Raw genomic sequence first — 10,157 nt, 5'->3', positions numbered from 1 at the left:
CACTGAAGTACTAGGGGTAGGACAGGATGGGGATGCCATGGCATTTAAGGGGTAATGCAGGGGGGCCTGGATCCCAGAGGTCAGGCAGGCAGGAGGATCCCAGCATTCGTGGCAGGGCAGGAGAGCCCCCTGGAGCAGGCACATAATTCCTGGGCAGGGCCACCTGCCAGGCAGGAACACAGAAGCCCGGGCAAGACACAGAACACCTGGGCAGGTGCGGACACAACCCGTAGGGAGAAATGGGTTGGAGTCCTCAGGGCAGGCTGCATGGATCCTGTGCAGGGCTGCCTCCCAGGCAGAAACATGGACACCTGGGTAGGTGCAGGGCACAACCCACCAGAGGTGAGGTGTAAGGAAGGGAACAGAGTCCCTCCACCAGGCAACAGAGGTGAGGTGTAAGGAAGGGAACAGAGTCCCTCTGCCGGGCAACAGCGACAGCCTGGCTTACCTGACAGAGGCAAGGAACAGGAAGGGGCAGAACCACCTGAGAGGTAACAGCAGCAGCCTGGCTTACCCAACAGAGGCAAAGGAACAGAAGGGAGCTGGGTCCAAGGTGAGCAGCAGGACAACCAGGATACACCAGTAAATAGGGAGAAGCAAGCAGACAGCACAAATACAGCAGAATAGCAGGACCAGTGCACCTGAGAGTAGCAGGAAAACAAGACGAACCGGGCAGAACAGGTACAGAGCGGAATGCAGAGCCGGTAGCGGAGCAGACAAACAAACCAGGTAAGGAGCAAAACAACCACCCCACCTAGGCTCAGTCCCCGAGCCCCTTATAAACACCTGCCCCCTAATAGGCGACAGGTGTACCTCCTTAAGCCAAGATGATCCAATAGCTCCAGGTGACAGGAGGGCTGGCTGTAAGGCCCAGAGTCCGGAGTCTGCGGACCGGAGCAAGACCCGGAAGGCGGGTTACGGACCGGACCCTAACACGATGATAACGTGGTAAACTAGATCAGCAAATTTGTGGTTGACACCAAGATTAGTGGTGTAGTAGAAGACACTGAGGAAGACTATCAGAGCTTGCAATGGGATCCGGACCAGCCGGAAAAATGGCAGGTGGAATTTAACGCAGATAAACGTAAGTTGTTGCGCTTCGGTAGGACCAAGCAGTCTTACACAGTGAACAAAGGGGATCTAGAGATACGGGTCCATATTTCATTGAGAGTGGTGGTACAGGTAGATAGGGTCGTAAAGAAAGTTTTTGACATGATGGCCTTCATAAATCAAAGTATTGAGTACAGAAGATGGGATGTTATGTTGAAGTTGTATAAGATGTTGGTGAGGCCTAATTTGGTGTATTGTGTGCAGTCTTGGTCACCTACCTATAGGAAAGATGTAAACAAGTTTGAAAGAGTACAGAGAAAATTTACAAGGATGTTGCCGGATCTGGAGGACCTGAGTTACAAGGAAAGATCGAATAGGTCAGGACTTTATTCCTTAATTTTTTCCTCTAAAATGTAGAAGATTGAAGGGAGATTTGTTAGAGGTATATAAAATTATGAGGGGTATAGATAGGGTAAATGCAAGCAGGCTTTTTCCACTGAAGTTGGGTGGGACTACAACTAGAGGTCATCAGTTAAGGGTGAAAGGTGAACAATTAAAGAGGAACTTGAGGGGGAACTTCTTCACTCGGAGGGTGGTGAGAGTGCGGAACGAGCGGCCAGCGCAAGTGGAGGAGGCGAGCTTGATTTCGATGTCTAAGAGGAGTTTTGGATAGGTAGGTGGATGGGAGGACAATGGAGGGCTGTGGTCCCAGTGCAGTTTGATGGGAGTAGTCAGTTTAAGTGATTTTGATATAGACTAGATGGGCCAAAGGGCCTGTTACTGTGCTGCACTTTGACTCTATGACTCTATCACTGTGGCGGTACTCTCCAACTCCTCACTGCACACGGTTTTATTGCATCTCCCCAGTTCAAAGTAAATCTCTTATCCAAGAATGTATATATCACCATATAATACCCTGAGATTCATGTTCTTACAAACACAGTAGAACAAAGAAAAATACCATAATCACTGAAAATCTACACAGAAAGATTAACAACCAAAGTGCAAAAGACAAACTGTGCAAATACAATAAATAAAATCATTTGTTTATTTACTTATTTGTTAACAAAACTGAGAACTTGAGTTGTAGAGCCTTTGAAAGTGAGTCCATAGGTATGTGGATGAATCAGTTCAGAGTAGAGGAGAGTGAGATTATCCACATTGGTTCAGGAATCTGATGATTGAAGAGTGACGATTGTTCCCGAACCTGGTGGTATCAGACCTCGTGCTTCTGTACCTCTTTCCCGATAGCAGTGAGAAGGGAGCATTACCTGGATGTGGGGTGGCCTTAATGATGGCAGTGCTGCTTGCAGATGTGCTCAAAGATTGAGAGGGCTTTGGTTGTGATGGACCGGGCCGTATCCACCACTTTTTATAATTATTTTATTCTTGGGCTTTTGTGTTTCGACACCAGGCCATGCTGCAATCAATCAGGACGTTCTCCACTTTGCAAAGTCTTAGAACACCTGCTGAACCTGCACAGACTTTTTAGAAAGTAGAGGTGCCGTTGTGCTGGTCACAGGACACGTCCTCTGATATGACAATCCCAATGAAATTGAACTTACTGACCCTCTCCAGCCCCAATTCCCTAATGAGGGAGGGCTGGCTCATGGTCCTCCAATTTCTTCCTCCTGTAGTCAATAATTAGCTCTTCGATTTTGCTGACGTTGAGTGAGAGGTTGTTGTCGTAGCACCACTCACCCAGATTTTCAATCTCTCTCCTATATGCTGATTCATCACCACTTTTGATTCGACCAATAACAGTGATATTAGTAAACTTATATACCCATTGGAGTTGTGCTTACCCTCACAGCCACAGGTACGAAGCGAGTAGATCAGGGGGCTAAGCACACAGCCTTGTGGTGCACCTGTACTGATGATGATTGTGGAGGAGATGTTGTTGCCAGTTCGAAATGACTGGTATCTGCAAGTGAGGAAATCCAGGATCCAATTGCACAAGGAGATATCGAGGCCTATTCCATCTGAATATGGGGAGGATACGGGGAGAAGGCCGGGAACTGGGGTTGAGGAGGAGATAGAAAAAAGGATCAGCCATGATTGAATGGTGGAGCAGACTCGATGGGCCAGATGACCTAATTCTGCCCCTATTTCTTATGGTCTTATATCCTCCAACATGATAGCATGAATGCTGATTTCTCCAACTTCCGGTATTTATTTTTCCTCCCCTTTCCCTCTTCATTTCCCTATTCTGGAATCTTATCTCTTCTCCTCACCAACCTATCACCTCCCCCTGGTGGCCCTCTGCCTTCCCTTTCTCTCATAATCCCATCAGATCCCTTCCTCTCCAGCCCTTTGTCTTTTCTACTTATCACCTCCCAGCTTCTCACTTCACTCCCCACCCACCACTTCCCCTATTACTTTGCCCTCCTTCACCTCTCCCCCACCTTTTACCCTCTTCTTTTCCAGTCCTGATGACAGATCTCTTCCCAAAATGTCAACTGTTTATTCAGTTCCATAGATGCTGCCTGACCTGCTGAGTCCCTCCAGGGCAGCATGGTGGTTAGCATAACTCTTTACAGTACCAGTGACTCACGTTCAATGCCTGCTGCTGTCTGTAAGGAGTTAGTACCTTCTCCCCATGACTGTGTGGGTTTCCTCCCACAGTCCAGGAATGTACCAGTTGGTAGGTTAATTGGTCATTGTAAATTGTCCCATAATTAAGCTAAGGTTGAATTGAAGGTGGAGCAGCTTGAAGGGCCAATTCACACGTGGTATCTCAATAAGTAGATATTTGCTTTTGTGCGTTGCTCTTGGAGCTTGGTGATTAGTTTTGAAGGGATGATGGTGTTGAACGCTGAGCTGTAATGAATGAAGAACATCCTTGTGTATGCATCTTCACTGGCCAGGTGTTTCAGAGCTGAGTGAGGAGCCAATGAAACGGCACCTGCCGTTGACCTGTTACAGCAGCTGGCAAATCGGAGGGGACCCAAATATCTCCACAGGCAGCAGGTGATGTACTTCATGACCAACCTCCGAAAGCACTTCACCATAGTACATGCAGGTACTACTGGAGGTAGACATTGAGGCAGGTTACCATAGTGTGTGTGGCCTCCATCGGTCGTGGTTGACCATGGGTACTGTGCCTCTGGTAGTCACTGGGAGTGGCCTGTCCAGGGCAGAGTTGATATGGAGATCCGTCTGTTGCCCATGCAGTGGGACCCCCCCTCTCCATGCTGATGACAGGTCCAAATGAACGATGAAAGTCGATACAGTTTGGTGCCAGCAGCGTCACAGGAGTTACCGTGCCGGTGCTGGGTACAGCAGTCAGCCGTCTTCGGGACTCCGACTCCGGATTTTTCCTCGGGGTTTACTCCCAAAGCCTTTCCCGTGAGCGGGTGTAGCCGCAAGGCAGTGGAGGTTTGATATCGGAGTTTTCCCTCTCCTAGCTGAGCTACCATCCGTGGTTAACGAGCCCCAATCTGCCTGGAGAAACTGGTTTTAAGGTGCCAGTGGCCCACCTTTGCCCCTTCTCCAGTCAGTGAGAACAGCTCCGCCGGGCATAAGAACTATGCCACACGTGAAGGCCAGGAGTTGGACTTGGTTGTCAGAGGCTGATGGGACGCACGCCATGAAGAGCATTTGCTTAGCAGCGGGAGCTCGTCCCCACTACCACCCTTCGGCTATGACTACCCTTGGAGCCGGCAGTTTACCATAAGATATAGGAGCAGAATTAGGCCATTTGGCCCATCAAGTACGTTCCACCATTTTATCATGGCTGATCCAATTTTCCTCTTGGCCCCAATCTTCTTCCTTCTTCTCATATCCCTTCATGCTCTGACCAATCAAAAATCTAACAACCTTGCCTTAAATATATATAAAGACTTGGCCTCCACAGCCGCCTGTGGGAAAGAATTCTACAGATTTACCACTCTCTGGGAAAGAAATTCCTCCTCATTTCCATTCTAAAAGGACACCCCTCAATTCTGAGGCTGTGTCCTCTAGTCTTAGACTCTCCCACCATAGGAAACATCCTGTCCACATCTACTCTAATGAGGCCTTTCACCATTCAATAGGTTTCAATGAGGTCACCCTCCATTCTTCTGAATTCTAGTGAATACAGGCCCAGAGCCATCAAACACTCTTCATATGACAAGCCATTTAATCCTGGAATCATTTTCGTGAACCCTCTCCAGTTTCAACATATTCTTTCTAAGATAAGGGGCCCAAAACTGCTCACAATACTCAAGTGAGGCCTCACCAGTGCTTTGTAAAGTCTTAACATTACATCCTTCCTTTTATATTCTAGTCCTCTTGAAATGAATGCTAACATTACATTTGCCTTCCTCGCCATAGACTCAATCTGCAAGTTAACCCTTAGGGAATTCTGCACAGAGACTCCCAGGTCCCTTTACGGCAGATCAGTTTTTTTTTTATTTTCTCTCCATTTAGAAAATAGTCAAACCCTTTCACTTCCATTGTATTCCATCTGCCATTCCTTTGCCCATTCTCCTAATCTGTCTAAGTCCTTCTGTAACCTCTCTCTACTTCCTCAAAAGTACCTGCTGCTCTACCTATCTTCACATCGTCTGCAGAATTTGCAACAAAGCCTTCAATTCCATCATCCAAATTAATGACATATAATGTAAAAAGAATCAGACCTAACACAGATCCCTGTGGAACACCACCACTCACCAGCAGCCAGCCAGAAAAGGCTCCCTTTATTCCCACTCTTTGCCTCCTGCCAATCAGCCACTGTTTTATCCATGCTAGAATCTTCCCTGTAATATCAAGGGCTTGTAGCTTTTTAAGCGGCCCCATGTGTGGCACCTCACCAAAGGCCTTCTGAAAATCCAAGTATGCAACGTTAACCAATTCCCCTTTGTCTATCCTGCTTGTTTCTTCTGCAAAGAATTCCAACAGATTTGTCAGGCAAGATTGTCCCTTGAAGAAACCATACTACGGCCTATTTTATCATGTGCCTCCAAGTACCCAGGGATCTCATCCTTCATAATTCACTCCAACACCTTCCCAACCACTGAGATCAGACTAACTGGCCTATAATTTCCTTTCTTCTGTTTCTCTCCCTTCTTAAAGAGTGAAGTGACATTTGCAATTTTCCAGTCATCCAGAATCATTCCGGAATCTAGTGATACTTGAAAGATCATTACTAATGCTTCCATGATCTCTTCAGCCACCTCTTTCAGAACCCTGGGGCGTACACCATCTGGTCCAGGTGATTTACCTGCCTTCAGACCTTTCAGCTTCCCACGAACCCAAGAACCTTCTCCCTAGTAATGGTAACATCACACACTTCATGACCCCTGACACGTGGAACTTCCACAATACTGCTAGTGTCTTCCACAGTGAAGACTGATGCAAAATACTTATCCAGTTTGTCCGCCATTTCATTGTCCCCCATTACTACCTCTCCAGCATTGGTTTCCAATGGTCCAATATCCACTCTCACCTTTCTTTTACACCTTATGTATCTGAATAAACTTTTGGTATCCTCTTTAATATTATTGGCTCGCATACTTTTATATTTCATTTTTACCTTCTTAATAACTTTTTTATTTGTCTTGTGTTGGTTTTTAAAAGCTTCCCGATCCTCGAACTTCCTACTAATTTTTGCTCTATCACATGCCCTCTCTTTGGCTTTTATGTTGGCTTTAACTTCTCTTGTTAGCCACAGTTGTGTCATCTTGCCTCTAGAATACTTCTTCCTCTTTGGGATGTATCTATCCTGTGCCTCCTGAATTGTTTACAGAAACTCCGGCCATTGCTGCTCTGCCGTCATCCCTGCCAGTGTTCTTTTCCATTCAATTCTGGCCTACTCCTCTCTCATGCCTCTGTAATTCCTTTTACTCCACGGTAATACTGATACATCTGACTTTAGCATCTCCTCAAAATTCAGGTGAATTTGGTCATATTATGACCTCTTGCCCCTAAGGGTTCTTTTACCTTAAGCTTTGATCAATTCTGGTTCATTGCACAACACCCAATCCAGAATAGCTGATCCTCCAGTGGGTTCAACCACGAGCTGCTGTAAAAAAGCCATTCTGTAGGCATTCTAGAAACTCCCCATCTTGGGATCCTGCACCAACCTGATTTTCACAATCTACCTTCATATTGAAGCCCCCCATATTCTTCTTAAGCACCAATATGATTGAAGCCTACTTGATACCTCTGGGTACCTTGGACAGAGAAATTGAGAGGTTAAATATCCCAGTGAACACACCAACAAGTTGATTAGCACAGGTCTTTAGTATATGGCCAGGTGAACCATCTGTGCCCATTGCTTTCTGTTGGTTCACCCTCCTGAAGGATGGTCTTATGTCCACATCAGAGGCTGAAATCACAGGTCTTTGAGGTTCTGGGAGTTTGTGAAGGATGGCCTTATGTCTGCAATAGAGACTGAAATCACAGGTCTTCGAGGTTCTGGGAGTTTGTGAAGGATGGCCTTATGTCTGCAATAGAGACTGAAATCACAGGTCTTCGAGGTTCTGGGAGTTTGTCTCCATGTCCTGTCAGTCAAAGTGAGCATAAACGGCACTGAGCTCATCTAGGAGTGAGAACTTGCCATCAAGTATGTTGCTTGGTTTTACTTTGTAGGAGGTGATAGTATTCAAGTTCTACCACAGCCATTGAGCCTCCTTCTGTGATTCCATTTTCGTCCGGACTTGCCACTTTGCATGTGAGGTGGCTTTCCAGAGACCATACCTGGACCTCTGGTACTTCCCTGGATCTCAAGTCCTGAATGCCACCAATCTAGCCCTTAGCAGATTGTAAATCTCTAGGTTCATCCTGGGCCTCTTGTTGGGGGAGCCTCTGAATTATTTTGTGGGGGCACACTTATCCACAAGAGTCCTGGACAACTGTGGTGTATTCGGTCAGGTCCTCTGATGAGTCGCTGAACATGATCCATTCCACTGGATCAAACCAATCCCATAGGCACTTTCCTGCCTCCATGACCTCCTCGTTGTTGTCCTTACCTCTAGTGCTTTGACCTTTAGTCTCTGCCAGTACGCCATGAGGAGAAGGGCAGCCGTTTGCTGAGCAAGTGACAGCTGCTGGCAAAGGAGGTCAGCGGAGGAGTGTTATTTGGGGATGCAATGCAATAAGACTTTAAATGACAAATCAGAAGACTTGCCTATTATATAGCACCTTTGTGGATTCAGTGTGGCATGAATGCTTTGCACTCAATCACTTATTTTGAAGCGATCGCTTTTAAGTACACGTGCTGGAGCAATCGATTTGCACAGCGCCAGATCCTTCAGCAGTGGTGTCGCTTTGAGCAAATTATTTCAGTGATGCTGAGACAGGATTGGCGACTGCAGCTTCTGAACAGTGATAAGGTATCTTTTATGTCCTCTGAGAGAACAGATAAAGCTCCTGTTTAATGTTTAATAAGATGCCACTCACAACCATGGAGCACACTCCCAAAGTTATATAGCAGGCAGCTGACCAGCTCAGGCAGTGAACCTCTGTGGTACACTTGTCAAAAATCTGTGGTGGCCACACCCATAATGGCCTTTTGTGGCTATTCCAGCCATTGCCGCTCTGCCTTTATCCTTGCCAGTGTTCTTTTCCATTCAATTCAGGCCAACTCCTCTCTCATGCGTCTGTAATTCCCTTTACTGCACTGTAATACTGATACATCTGACTTTTAGCTTCACCCTCTCAAAATTCAGGGTGAAGGGTGGAATGATCCCTCCAGATAAGCCAGGCTCCTAACTCCCTCCTTGTACAAGGTGGCACTGGCAACATACATTTTGAGGGCAGCTTACAAAACTACTAGATACTTTATGTTCTTCCGAACTACGATCACTGCAATCCGCAGCTTGAAATTTCCCTTTAAGAAACAAACTTTTGTCTAAAGAACTGATGATTTTATGATCACCTGAAGGATTCAGCAAATGAATCAAGACTGGGGGTCTAGGACCATGAAATGGATGAAGGTCACCCATTGCTGGAAGAGAGAGCGCTGGGGTGGACTTCAAGCCAAATTATAGCATTGAGGCCCGAGACTGGGAAATGAACCAGTGTTTAGCCCCACTACTCCATGCCAGACAAGATCCCCAACCCGAGCACATCCCATGTCCCAGCGCTTGACTGATCTCCCTCTCTTCTCATTTCCGCCATTGGGTGGGAGGTGCAAGAGACTTGGGTCCCACGCCCACCAGGCTCAGGAGTAGCTGTTGTCCTACAACCATCGGGCTCCTGGACTGACATGGATAACTCACTCAACCTCAGCTCTGAAGTGACTCACATTCAGGGATGTTGTCTTTCTTTGTGTGTGGGTTTTTCATTATTTCACTATTTTCCGGTGGCTGCCTGCAGGAAGATGGATCTCAAGGTTGTATATGGTGTACTGTACATACTTTGATAATAAGTTTACTTTGAACTTTGAACCTTCTGCAGCTCAGAAGCTTTATGGAACACCTAGATGTCCTGTGACTACCGCGCTACCGTTTCCAGGTCTCTCACAACTATCACCAGCCACACTTGAATGATTTCCAGGCCTAACCCCAGACAAGTCTGAGAACAAAAAAAAACATTACAATGGCTCCCCTGAGATCTGGTAGGTAGCTGAATAAACCTTGTGACTGCACGTCAGCTGAATGTTGATGGATCTGGGTCCCTTGGGTTTGCAGTGACAGTTACCGATCCGGGGATGTGTGGATCTCCGCGTGTGCAGCCCGTTCTCCAGGCCTGCAGAAAGCCAGCTAGCCGAGCGGCATTGTGAGAGGCAATGCGCGGTGGCTGGCCCCGATTTCTCATTTGGAAGAGACTTGGTGGATCCGGGACGATCTGGAGTTCAGGGCACTGAGCTGAATCCTGATGAGGTGCAGTGGCTAGTGCAGTTGCCCTTGTCCTGAGCTGCCAGCTTGTGTGACAGAGTATGTCAGCTTCTCGTTACTCTCTTTCTCTATGCAAATCCCTCCACGCCACATCCTAATCATTCATCCAAGGCTAATGACAGGCAGTTCCCTCGCACACCCCTTCCTCATCCTGAGCACCTCTCTGTACAACTACTACTCTGAGCAAAGGTGGAACATCAGGTGGAAGTTGTGAGTACCGTGGGCTGTGGTACTGCAGGCTTTTAGAGAGAACTTGGGCTGTATTTTGGTCTATTCTTGGCTTCC

This window comes from Hemitrygon akajei, chromosome 7, assembly GCF_048418815.1.
Source record: "Hemitrygon akajei chromosome 7, sHemAka1.3, whole genome shotgun sequence".
NCBI classification, from domain to species: Eukaryota; Metazoa; Chordata; class Chondrichthyes; order Myliobatiformes; family Dasyatidae; genus Hemitrygon; species Hemitrygon akajei.
The sequence above is the reverse complement of the archived record's forward strand: the minus strand, read 5'-3'. Positions refer to the sequence as shown.